Here is a 13,962-nt window from a genome sequence, read left to right as displayed (position 1 = left end):
TTAGTGACATCTAAGGGTATGTAGCTATCAAAGGACATTTTGGGAGGTTTCAGATTAACTGTAGACTTTGGAAGCAGACAGCTTTGTGACAGAATCTGAGGCATAACTCTGTAGGAGGAAGGTGAAGAAAAGGTCAGAGGAGGGTCGACAAGTCAGTCTCAAGAAGGTCTAGGGAGTGTGTTATAAGTTCGTGGATGCTGGAGGATCGAGGCGGATACTAGAGGATCGGTTTTGGAGTGGAGTAAGCCATCTGATTTTGGAAGCAGAAGACAGACAAAATCTGACTTGTTTATTGACAGCTAGGAGAGTTTATGGTTAAAACAGAGGTCAATTGAGGGCAGATGCTTAGTTCTTAGAGGCTTTAGGACAAGGATTTGAGGCTAGCAGATGGTGGAGGACACTTTGGGACTTTGGAGAGAAGACTTCTAATAGGATACAAAGAGAGGACTTCAGAGGCAGAATCTGAGCACTTCTACCTCAGATTTTGGAGATGAGTTTAGTTAGTTGGATGTCAGCTATGGTCAGGCTATTAGGTGGTAGATCATAGTCATTAGAAGTAAAATCTGACCTTAGAGGACATTCTAGGTCAATTGTTAGATTGATTTAGAAGGTTGGAAGGGTATTGAAGTATCCCATTGGGGCAGCTGAGGACCAAGGGATAGTGGCTAGGTGTTCTGATGTCTTCTATTGCTATTTTTGATGGGCTGAGGTGCTTGTGATAGACTCCTCTCATGGTGGTGTGCTTTAGACAAAGCTATAGAGGTATTATATCCTAAAGCTATCAAGGTGATGGTGGATACGAGCTAGCACACCCACACAGGAAGCTGCAATTGTAGCCCTAAGGCAAGAGAGGAACATCACATGTTTGGATAATTCTAAGGTAAGCTCTTGACTTGAACATATTTAGTAGTGTTGTTAGGGATTAGCCTAGGGCTTAGCTCTATTTATCCACCATTATAAGGTATTGGGATTACCAAATATTGTGCATGGTGTTGATTGGGAGGTCACACTTTAAGACACATACGTTTTTGGAGCATTGGATGTGTTTAGTTATTATTCTTTATTTTGATTTAATGTTTATTTGCATTAGGGCATTCTAGTTTCATCTCTTGAAAGGGTAAAACCCTGATTTCATTGGTGATTTGCATAATTTTGGAGCCAAAGACAGATTTCATTACATTTTCCCATTGTGTAGGAGGAACCTAACTTTCTTCAATTGTTTCTTGTTTCCTTGATTACATACGAATTGGGAGGTAAAGAGGGAGAAAGCAGGAGGAAGAGAGAGTGAAGAGGGAGGAGAAGGGGGGAGCGAGAGCAAATAGGAGGGGGAGGAAGAGGGAGGAAAAGGAGCAAAGAAGAGGGAGCAGGAGGTGGCATTTTTTCAGAGAGAGAGAGAGAGAGAGAGAGAGAGAGAGAGAGAGAGAGAGAGAGAGAGAGAGAGAGAGAGAGAGAGAGAGAGAGAGAGAGAGAGAGAGAGAGTGTTATATTAACGTCTACAAAAGACCCCAAGGGCCTATGAGACCAAAAGTAATACAATGGGTACCATGGATATACTGAGCCATGGAAAACTAGAAAAAAAAAGTAAAATGAAAACATCTGACAGTACATGTGATCAACAGATGATCCTATGTAGAGTGAGATATGTTGTGATCAACTAATGAACGATACCCGCCTCGGCCATAACCGATCTGATGGTGGAGTGAATGCCAGGCCTCTATGATGGGAGCATGACATGTTGGCAGAGAACCTCACGAATCCGTCTCTGTGTGGTGGAGGGTCTTGATGCTTTGGGTTGGGGATGTCTGGCTCGCAGAATGGACCAAGCTCTCACTAAGAACTCCTCTTGAGGGTCTTGATGCTTTGGGTTGGGGATGTCTGGCTCGCAGAATGGACCAAGCTCTCACTAAGAACTCCTCTGGGGTGTGGAGCTGGAGCGTGGGTACGAGTGGTGGGCTCTGATGTCGTAGTAGAGGAACTATCGTGGGCAGTGGATTCCAATGTGGATGTATGTACCATAAAGAAATATCTGATGGCTCTCTGTGAGATGTCCTATCGGAGCTGGGGCTGTCTCTCAGCATGCTACCTCAACACTACATCCCTGTGTTGTCTGAGCTCCATCAAGTACATGCCCAAGCATCTCTGATCCTCAAACTGTATCACCCCGGTGAGTGGTCTGAATCCCTCTCGAAAGAGGCAATGGAATCTCCCTTGTATCTCATAGTAAGCTGGGCAACTAAGCATATAATGGGCCTCATCGTCTACTACTCCTGTGATGCATACTGCGCATGTCCTCTCCTCATGTGGGATATCCTTAGGCAATGGGAGGATACCATGAGCTGGCCGATTCGTGATACGCATGGCATGTAACATGTGTATCTGTATGTATCCTAGGATCTCAAAGAATCCATCCTCGGAGAGTCTCAAGAAGTGATCTCTGTAGAACTCACACTTCTTACCAATCTCTGAGGAGACACCCATGTTTGGTGTATGTGTAGTGCCCGAGTAGTTCTAACAGGATGATCCGGTTGATCTCCTGACATGAGAGATCAAGGTATGGGGAATCCAGGCTATACTGAAACGGGAGGAGGCGGTCCATCTGTATGCCATGTGCATGAAACCACTCGACTACCTCAGAGTACCATGCATGTGTTGGTAATGGTGGTGGCCGTGTCGTTTAGGAGGAGGGCAGTCCAACTCGTCTCAATCGCTCCCTCTCCCTCTCGCCATATAATTGCATAGAGGACTCTAGTGCTAGTCATGGGAGGCGATCTCTGTCAAGCGTGTATACATGCTGAATATAAGTGACAGTTTGAAAAAGGGCATCTGTAACCAGTGGGGTCACCCCAAACTCTGCATGTAGAATGTCATGTGGTACAGATGACTTACTCCTGATCATGCATGACAACATCATGACTTGTAGCCTCTCTATGCTCCTCCAATGATCCTTCCCTAGGCTTGGCCCCCAAAGGGCTGCACCATACATAGTTGATGGTCGTACTACTACTAGAGTGTCAAAGAGCCAACACTTAGTGCAGGGTTCTTGGAAATGTGAATGGAAACACTATCTCTCCATATGGGCTAGGGAGGCGTGCCCCCTCGCAAGTCGGTCAGTGTGGCAGCTGTGGTCATGCAAAAGAAAGGGCCTATAAAAGCAACTCCTAGATACACATACTTCTGCACAATCTCCACTGGGGCATCTCTGTATATGAAAGAAAATCATGAGGTGACTGCATCAGATGTGTTGAAGACCATAACCTTGTATTATTTTCTAAAAATTTTACCATAGCTTCGCTGCTATTACTGATAATTCTTAATTTTTTTCTGAAGAATAAAAGCTTGTAATGAAAATATGATAGTAGTTCCTCTTAAAATCAAACTATGAATTTAAATCATAATTTCAACCATAATCATAAACTTAATTATGATTATCTCACTAGATTAAGTTAATTCCATTATTTCTCTTTTCCCAAATTGATAGGATAATCTATTTCTCATTTAGAATCAATCAAAGTAGTTTTTAACTACTTATAAGTAATCTAAAAGAATTAACCATTATAATTACCATTTTCTTAATCTCTAGCTTATCAAGCTTAGAGTTTAGCTTTGAATTAAGAGACTATCATTGAGAAGCATCCTTTTTCAAGGGATTTAGCCATAAAGATGGCTATTCTTTTAGAGAGAGAGATTTACTTTAAAGAAAGCATTACAAATAAGCATAAAGATTAACTTTCTCTTAATTGAGCATTAAGACTTTAAGGGAAAGCTTGATTTGAATTAAAACAATCATTTAGAAAGCTTCTCAAGCTTGAGAGGGGTTGAGAAGAAGAAAGTTATTGAGATAAATTGAAAAAAACCATAAAAATTTGATTTTACCTCCAAGTTTGGCTTGATTCTCTAATTTGCAGGTGAGGGAGGCCACTAACCAAGTAGTCCAACTGGATTCTAGAATTTTTCAGGTTCACTTTGACTCAATTTGGACAAGATTTGGACCAGTTTAGCTCCCTTTTTGATTTGGTTTGATCCAAGAGAGAGGAGAGACAAAAATATCATAATTTTTTTGAATTAAAAATCCTTCCACACATGTGAAAGAGGCGCCTACCTCAAGAGTCCCCCTTTCCTTACCAAGGTGTCAAAAATGCATCATTATTCCAAAATATCTCATTTTTTTTAGTAATATCTCATAATTTTTAACTAATAAACCTTGTACTCAGTCAACTCTTCATCTTATGTGAGAATTTACTTATTTTTGGGTATTTTCTTTTATTCTTTTGGATTTATCTCATCCCAACACTTGGATTAATCCAATTGGCCCATTGGAACCTTAATTGGACCATAATCCAAAAATTTCTAAAAATGTAGACCCTTCGGCTAAGGTCCCTTATACCATTTTCAATTAATTCCTAATGCACATTGGAAATTTCATTTTGAACTTCTGTTTTAGGGGAATCCATTTTAGACACTAGGAGGATTTTTATATCCAAAAATATCTCAATTTTGGATTATCTCTCTCTAGGCCAAAATAGGGGTAAAACAAAATCTTTCTTCTATTTTAGAGGGGGGAATAATTACAAGAACAAAAGGGGAGGTTCTTACACCTTTACACCTCAAAAGATGGAGGGAGGAATCTTACACTATCAAAAAAACTAAGGAGCTTGTAGAAGAACTTGTTTTTGACATATCTTCCTCTAGCCCGTGAAAGATTCAAACGTGTATTACAAGGCAGCTTATTATTGATGCCATTGGTTAGAATAGATAATGAAATAAATAAGCAAATAAGCGAGAGGGAGTTACCTGACCTACTCTCACAGATGCATCACTTGTTCAAACAAATAGGTCACACGTTTTTGTAAAACATATCTAAGGTGATTATATATTTTCTTTAGTGTTGCTATTTAGGAAGAAAAATTGCTTAGTAGGTTCAAGAGAGGAGTCAAGATGTCAAAGCAAGGTGAGTGTGCATAAGGACTAGAGTCAAGTATACTAGAGTTAAAGAAGTAATGCACCTATGAGTTCTGTCATGGTAGCCATTTTCTAGGGGAAGCAGCCAAGGAATATGAACGATGTTAGGTTTCTAAGATATCAACAATTGGGGCTGCTTTTGGACTAGATTTGGTCAACTGGATGCATAGATTTGAAGAGGGCATGGGTTTGCTTTGATCACTGTAGAGAGTTCAAGGCTGGACCACTATGACCCTTCATGTGTACCATCTTAGGCGATGGGCATAAGAGATTACTTGCAGTGGAGACAAGTATTATGTTAAGAAAACACTAATACTATTTGGTGATGTAGTGTGTAAGAGCTCATGACATTAGCAACATGCGAGATAAAGAAGGAGGATACGGGTACACAAGTAGAATGTTAAATGAGATGGTGGAGAGGAAGGGATTTCTAGCACTAGATTTCTTCAACACACCTGCCTTATGGTTGATGAGGTGGGTGTGCTGATTGGAGGGCAGTATGAATTGTATATAGCAATGGTTCCAACAACAGCATGGAGGGTAGGGAACCTTCATGCATCTTTCATTGGGAGGAGTAGAGCCTATATACACACACAATGTAGTATGTTGTCAAGGCTTTTCAAGGTCATCACAAGATTCTATGTAGAAGATGGCATCATGCATCAATTGAGGATGGCACTAACACAGTATAGGTATATAATGGTAAGGGCATGTGGGGTAATGGTAAGATTATTGATGGAAATATTACTACCATGGATTGAGAATGATGCACTAACACAATACATGTATATAAGGGCATGTGGGGTGATGGTAAGATTATCGATGGAAATACTACTACCATGGATTACTGGCTAAGTTGGTGGAATGTGAGATTTCCTCATTGGATACATCACATGGTTAGGGTAAGCAACTTAAGTCCAATAGCTAATTCACAAGCAAATTGGTCAAAGGAACAATTTCAAGAACACCAATGCATCATGTTCCCAATGTAGTGGGTGACAACAAGATAGTAGAATGAAAACGCTATGCTCAATAGCCCCATCACAATAGAATATGATAATAGCTTTCATCGACCAGAGTATGTGGTGATAGAGAATCAACCTCAAAATGTTCATGGTTGTTGATGTCTATAATTAAACCGCGATGAGGAGGGAAATTAGTCTGTTGACTTAGACCAAGGTATCCATAGGCTTAGAGAGGTCAAGATTCATAATACCATGTGGGAAATTCGACGCACAAGTACTAACAATAGAGTTGCATGCCAAGCATGGTTAGGGGGGCAAATGGGTAAGTGTAAGAAACCAATCAAGCAATCAAGCAATCAAGCAAAAAGGAGTTCTGGCACTGAGATTCTACGGCTTACAAGAATGGAGTGGTAGACAATGGAGGTAGTTCATGTGGTTCTGTAACGTGAGCTAAACCACATGTGGAAAATCTACACAATGATAACAAATGATCCTATGAGGACATCTTTCGTATGGCCAATACTAAAGGGAACTATTCTAATGGAGATAGAGGATAGAGGTAGCCACACTAGGGAGGGCAGGTTTCATGTTGGAGATGGAAGATAGTGTAGGAGGGGAGCAAGCATCGAGGTATAGAAGCAGGGTGTCAGAGCTTGCAACAAAGAGGATTGACCATGCCTTGACATTGTCATGCACCATTGTGGCTGAACGGGTGATTAAGAAACTATAGCATGAGATCTTTGTAATGAAGATAAGTAATTTTGCCATCAGATGTGAAAGATATAATGTCACTATCACAAAACACCCCAGTTGCACTTGCTAAGACTTTTAGATCATGGTAGCTATGGGGATGTGCATTTGTAGCATGCAAGCACCTGTACTTTGTGTACCTTCAAATTTATGGCCTAGATGCACACAATAATATGTTCATAGCACCATCCCCAACTCAAAAAGGAAGACCTTGTAAGGATATTGTCTGGCCATAGGGGTCAAACGATGTTTACATTTGATAGGTCTTTGTTAATCCCATTTTGGATTAACAAGTATGCTCCTCCAATTGAGGACATTAATAAGTGTCATGAAACGGCACTATAATAGTTGTACATTATGAGATATTGGCCACCCAAGGCCTAGTTAAGTAAGTTTTGGGTGCCCTGTGTGAATAAGGGCCAAATGTATATAAGGCATTTTCTCATAATGAAAGGACATAATCCCCCTTTGTGCTATAGAGAGCTCTTCTTTGTGTCTTGAGAGAGATTGAGAGAGAGGGAATTCTAGCATTGTACCTCTTCTATGCTTGTATGATTCATGCTTGTGTGGGAGAGTGAGAGACAGTGATTGCCTTATGCGACGGTGTGAGCGACTCTATGGTGACAGCGTGGAGGTGGAGCTTGGAGGTTTGGAGCTTAACAAGTGAGCTTGGAGGCCTCAAGGGACTCAAGTTCAAAGCATTGGTAAGTGCCCTACGACGGTTGTGTTCTATTGCTCATCCTTTAGGTGAATGCGTTGAGTTCCCTCTTGGAGGTGTGGTAGCCCACATTTTTGGCGCTGCTGTGCCGAGGAAACACCTTTGTTTCTTCCTTCCTCTCTTGGAGTTTCAGCTCCCATTGCATAAGATGCATGATTGCCTTTGCATTCTGGTAGTGCATTGTGTAGGAAATGAATGGATAAGATTTGTGTGGAAGTAAAAAATCATGTGAAATTGGTTGAGTTTGTTGTGTATATGTGTGGTGGAGTGGTCTTAGAATAGATCTTCACTGTTTTTTCTAGTTAATTTTGATATTCGCATCACTAGAAGCATCAACGTGAATGAGCAGGTTGGTGTTATGTTTTTCTTCTTATCTAAAAATTCATAAAAATTAAAAAAATAAGGAGCCATTGACTGTGTGCCTTGAACTTGTATTCCACTCCTTAGATGTGACACAATCATTTTGGGAAACTGCTGGATAAGTATTTTGCACCTAGAATCACATTAGTCGATGCGGGAAGTTTCCATGTGAAACTGCAGGAGGAGGAAAATGTTCACGCCGTGAACCGTTTTCTACAACTTCACGCTGTGAACTACTTGTTAAAACCCTAAGATCTCTCTAGATAGTTGTTATGCATAAACATGTATAAATTAGGCATAAACTCATCCACTTGACCACCCCCGAGCCCAAGGGATGCACACATGAATTATAATGAAGTACATCATACCTTTACCTTGATGTCCCATACCATCAAGAGGTATAACTCCAATCCACCAGCATGTAGCTATAGTGTGAAATGGTAGGTGAGTAGATATAATCCTCTATACAAGAGGACATCATATCATAACCTAGCCTCACGATAACATCAAGAGACCATAGCCTATGCCTCCCTTGAGTGTGCCCCATATCCCTATTATATAGGAGGGCCCTCAAGTGACTCTTGACTCTCCATTTCCCATGTGTGACCCTTGGATGCCTGACCCTAACCTTAACCCTTAAGGTTAGTCCTAACCCATGCTCCACTAGAGCTTATTCCCATGTTCCCATGCTCACAAGCCTAATGTGGGTTAGCCTCCTACTATATGCACACATAATGTGCATATAACATACTTTCCCTCTCTCAAAACATTGCACTCTTGCAATGAAAAGAAGGAGAACTGCACTGAACAATCTCAACCGACTCCCAAGTCGAATCCTCTATTTCCCTATCTTTCCACCTAATTTTAACCTCAGGGATTAGTCAACTACAAAGTTTTCTTTCCCTGAATTCAAGTACCTTATCAGGTTCATGTGGAACATAGGATAATTCTTCGACTTCAACGAGATCTTGAGAAGTAACTATGTTATCCTCACCTCCCAGTTTCCCTTTCAATCTATTGATATGAAAGACTGGATGAACTCTAACATGTGGAGGTAGTTTAAGTTCATACGCAACCGTGCCAATCCGATGTATAAATCGAAATGGACTACATTACCTAGGAGATAAATTCGAGCATTTTCCTTTTGACAAAGTCTGAAAATGTTTAGGAACTTTTAAATAAACCAATGCTCCTGGTTCAAAAGACCAAATTGAGCGTCCTCTATCAGCATAGAACCGTGCCCTATCCTGAGCACTCCTGATAGAATCCCGAGCTTTGGTCAGCATTTCTTGCATATCATGCAAGAAATCCCTCGATGCATCAAGCTCGATGTCTTAAGACCGACATTAATAGGTGCCCTGGGTTGATACCCATACATAAGCATGAACGGACTAAAACCAATAGCCGTATGTTTAAAACTATTATAGGCTAATTCCATCATTGAAAGATATTTTTTTCAATTTGATGCTTTTCCAGAGACATATGCACGAAGCATATCCTCTACAATCTGATTCATATGCTCTGTTTTCCCATCAGACTGCGGATGATCAAAGGAACTCATACTCAAAGTAGTTTCCTCGTTTTGTAAACCATTCGGAATAAAGTAGGAAAACATGACATTATAACAACAGGAACCAGGTATCCATCGGCGGCCCGATGTACCCACATCTGCTCATGGAATTATTGGCATCCCAAGTTACCCATATCAACATAGAGTCATCAACGTCTCGATGAGTCACATATGTCTATCCGTAAACCATCAGGTTGATTGTATAAATAACATTAAGTACGGAACTAGAGAAAGAAATGCCAACAAAGGAAAAATCCAAATTTCCTTAATCCGAACACAACAAGATAAACTTGTTGAACTCTAAAGAAAGAGATTTCAACAAATAAAAATGCCGACGAGATTACACTCATCAAAACATGCAGGCTATAGATAAAAGAAGTTTATCTAGAGAATGCCCACACAACAACTTTAAATGAATTCAGAAAATGAGATTGTCTTTGAATGTTGAGGTCAACATGCTAAGTGACGTAAGCAAAGCAATAGTCTTGAGCCCAAATTATCCCATAAGATAATATACGTGAGGGATCACAAGCGTCTCATACTACCATGATACCACCCATACATACCTTAACAATTTGAAACTCCCTAGTATGCCGTATAGGAAAAATGAATAAAATCTTGTATAAAAGACATAAGATGGCCTTATCCCAGACTTTCACATACTAAAATCTGTCTCTATATACCTGAGACCACATCAAGGAATAACTCTTTCCGAGTACATCATTAGAAAAGAATTTGAATTATTGGCGCCTTTCCAATGATAACTACCCAAAACACAATAAAGTTAGGGTATAAAAATAACTCACCTAGATACATAAGCAACTAGGTATCCAAGTTGGAATATGTACAAGAGTACAAGGAACATAGTCCAAAATTACATGCAAAAAATGAAGGCAAATGCTACCTTCAAAGCACATAAAATTATCCAAAAGATCAAAAGATCCTTATAAAACTATGGATAAAAGCATAGAAGCTCCTCGAATCCATAAAAACCATAGTTGATCATAAAAATCAATGCATGCCATCTAATGTTCACGAAATTTCCAATTCCGCTCAATAATTCTCAAATCCAAAGAAAATTTATAATTTTAATGGATTTTTATGCAACCGAGGCTAGCAACAGTCTGGAGGCCCGTGAGGGTAGCTTCGTGAGACGGTATGGGATGTCATGAGCAGAGATTGGTCAATACGTCCATCTAGTTAGCTCAACTCATGGCTCGGTAGAGACAGCCAAGACTTGTGGGCTTGCCCACGGCTGTCAAGGTTGGCAGGTGAGTCAGGCCGGCACCCCCTTCAAGTTTACTAGGTTTTGTTTGCAGGTTTCGAGTCTCCCGTGCTTTTCGGGGCGAGGGAAGTTTTTTCGGGTTCGGTTTTGGAAGAACCGAGGGATTAGTCTCTTGTCCGGATATACGTGGGCGAGGCCCCGAGTGAGGGACCTTGCTCCATGCAAGAAGTGCTACTTCCACTGCTAGCACCCCAAAATTCGTTGCGCTGAGGGGACAGGGATCTTTCAGTCTCACCTGCCCGTTCTCTTTCAAAAGAAGAAAGATGGAACGTCAAGACTCTGTATTTACCACCACAAAGGATTGAATCAATTAACAATTAAACATAATCATATCCCGAGGATTGATGAGCTTCTGGATCGGTTAAGTGGGACCCAAATGTTCACAAAGATAGATCTCAAATCCAAGTACTACCAGATCAGAATCAAGGAACAGGACATCCCGAAGACAGCATTCAATACTCGCTATGGGCATTATGAGTTCACAATCATGCCATTTGGATTGACTAATGCCTCGGTGACGTTTAATCATCTTATGCAGGATATTCTCAGAGAATACTTGGATGATTTTGTTCTTTGATGATATCTTGATATAGTCAAAGAATGCTGCAAATCATGAAGATCATGTGCACAAGGTCTTGGAAATCCTAAGAAAGCACCAACTCTTAATCCACAAGATATCTTCTTTTATCCATTACATCCTATTGTGTTAAACCTTCGTAGTTAGTGTGTTGGGTACTCCAAAACTCTGAAATTTTGGACAACAGTGTCAAAAAATTAGACCTGTTTGTTCCAGATAACATTCCCGAGACACCAGCCAACTATGAGGTGGCAGCACACAGCTATCAGCGGATTATAAGCCATGGGTGGCTGGAAGTTTACAATACTCACCAACATTTAAACTTATGTGAGTCTACCTTATATCACCCTTTTGGAATCCTAAAACTATACTCTAATAGCCACAAACACTTAGAACCCATGTTAACCAATGGATGCCAAACATATTGAATATCCTACCATAAATCCTGAGGATATGCCTGACCTACAAGAGTTTATGAAATCTCACAAGCCTAGCCACCCACCCCCTAGCAAAGGTCATGGTCAAGAAGAATCCTCATCTTCATCTTCAATTTCCACTTATCTCGTATATTCTAATGTTGTTGTAAACTCCTTAATCCCTATCCCAATGCTCCACCTACTAACACATCTCAAGCCGACTGCATATTCTCCACTTTCACTCCACAGCAGTAGATTTTCCCACTGACACTCTCGCCCCCGAAGAGATACTAGCACCTCACTCGTCTCCCCAATGGTAACCTTAGGAGAGGTACGCTATCCTATTCCCCAAAACAATACTGAAATGTGTGTGTGTGTGTGTGAGAGAGAGAGAGAGAGAGAGAGAGAGAGAGAGAGAGAGAGAGAGAGAGAGAGAGAGAGATAAGAAGAGGCGAGAGAGTGGTTGATGTGTGTGTGTGTGTGAGAGAGAGAGAGAGAGAGAGAGAGAGAGAGAGAGAGAGAGAGAGAGAGAGAGAGAGAGAGAGAGAGAGAGAGAGAGAGAGAAGAGAGAGAGTTGTTGATGTGTGTGTGTGTGTGAGAGAGAGAGAGAGAGAGAGAGAGAGAGTGGAGTGAAGGTTGGGCTAGGTTGGGCTAGAAGGAGGGAGGATGTGGGGAGAAAAGAGAGAGAACAAGGGTGGTAGAGGGCATAGAGACAGAGTGGATATCAAAAAAATCTTGCTACAAAGATTGTGCCAAAAAGCTCGCTCCATGCCCATCCCCTCCAACCGCTTGTGTTGCAACTAAACCTTGAAGTAGCTTGCATTGTTGTAACCTGCAATGTTTTTTGTGGAACTCCCTATAAACCCCTCATAGCAAGAGTTTATGGTGGTATGGGATGATAGCCTATAAGTTCTCTCGCTCTCACACTCACTCTCACCACACACACTTTTAAGAGATAAGGTGAAGTAGAGAAGCTAGTGCTCTTAACCTCATACAAGGGAAATATCAATTTGCATTAGAGAAGTTATCTTTTATACAACTTACTAAGTGCCCCAGGCACCTATCGACCTTAGTCTAAACTACATATACGTGTGTCTAAGGCTATCTAATGTACATCCCTTTGATTTCGGCATTGCACTTAGCTCAGTCGTCCCTTGTTTATATCATTATGAGTGCACTGGAGTGGAAAGATTAACAGATTTACATGAAGTGCTAAAAAACCACTCACGCAAAATTATAAAGTGACCCAAGTGAATAGCTTTATTGATGTTGATCACTTGTAATGACTTTGACTTTGAAAAAAATGTGTTGAAAAAAACTTGTCAAAGGCGTTTTCCTCATTAAACCATTAAGTGGCTAGTATCCTCGCCTTGGTCAGACATTATTATAAAGTACCAAAAACTATTATCTCTTGAAACTTGGGCACTTTTTTTACATAGTTTTGGCAATAAAAATAATTTGTGATAGGACCCACTAGAGTCATCCACCTAGTTAACTACCAAAAATAGGCTTAACATCTTGCCTTGCTACCTGATGTAGGTCTATCCTCGAACCTATGCAATAAAGAGCAAGGTTGAGATGTTGGTTCATTTGTCAATATAGAAGAAGATGGGGACTCGAAGATTTATTCCCCCAATGTTGATAAAGTGTTTCACAAACCATTGATGCAACCATATGTGGTACATATAACTACTAGGGTTTTGTTATTGTGAGAGTTGGCTCTTGTTCATGTGGTTGTAGAAGTGCATAGGTTAAAAAAATGAATGCCTAATGTATACATTTGAAAAGTGCAAATGCCTATATGATTCACATAAAAGAAACAACATGTGGTGCAAGAAAAGCATATAGCATGGTAATCCAGGTGATAGTGGGTTGTACATTGGGCTAGGGATGTCCCCACTATTTTAAAACATACTTGGATATGGTTTTTGTTGTCAAAGCTTTTATTCGAGAAGGATTATACATGGTGTGTGTGTGTGTGTAGAAGTTCTTTTTTCCTTTTTCTTTTTCTTTTTAAATAAATAAATTAAAACAATATGCTATGCAAGACTATGCAAACAAACAAATTAATTAAAATAATATGCTATGCAAGATTATGCAAACAAATAAATAAATTCAAACAATATGCTATGTAAGACTATGCCTTTGACCAAAAAATCTAAGATGGATTTTATGCCAATACCTAGACTGGTGACTTTCTACGTGCTTATGCAAAAATAAGGCTATGCTAATGGTCAAAAAAATAATTGGCCACTTTGTGCATAAAATATATATGACATTTTTGATTGATTATGCAAGTGATGTGCAAGTAAAAGACTATGCCTTTAGTCCAAAAAGACTGATTAGTGACTAAGACTTTAAA

The sequence above is a fragment of the Cibotium barometz genome, chromosome 51 (genome assembly GCF_041138505.1).
Source record: "Cibotium barometz isolate CiBa-2024 chromosome 51, ASM4113850v1, whole genome shotgun sequence".
NCBI classification, from domain to species: Eukaryota; Viridiplantae; Streptophyta; class Polypodiopsida; order Cyatheales; family Cibotiaceae; genus Cibotium; species Cibotium barometz.
Note: the sequence above shows the minus strand (reverse complement) of the source record.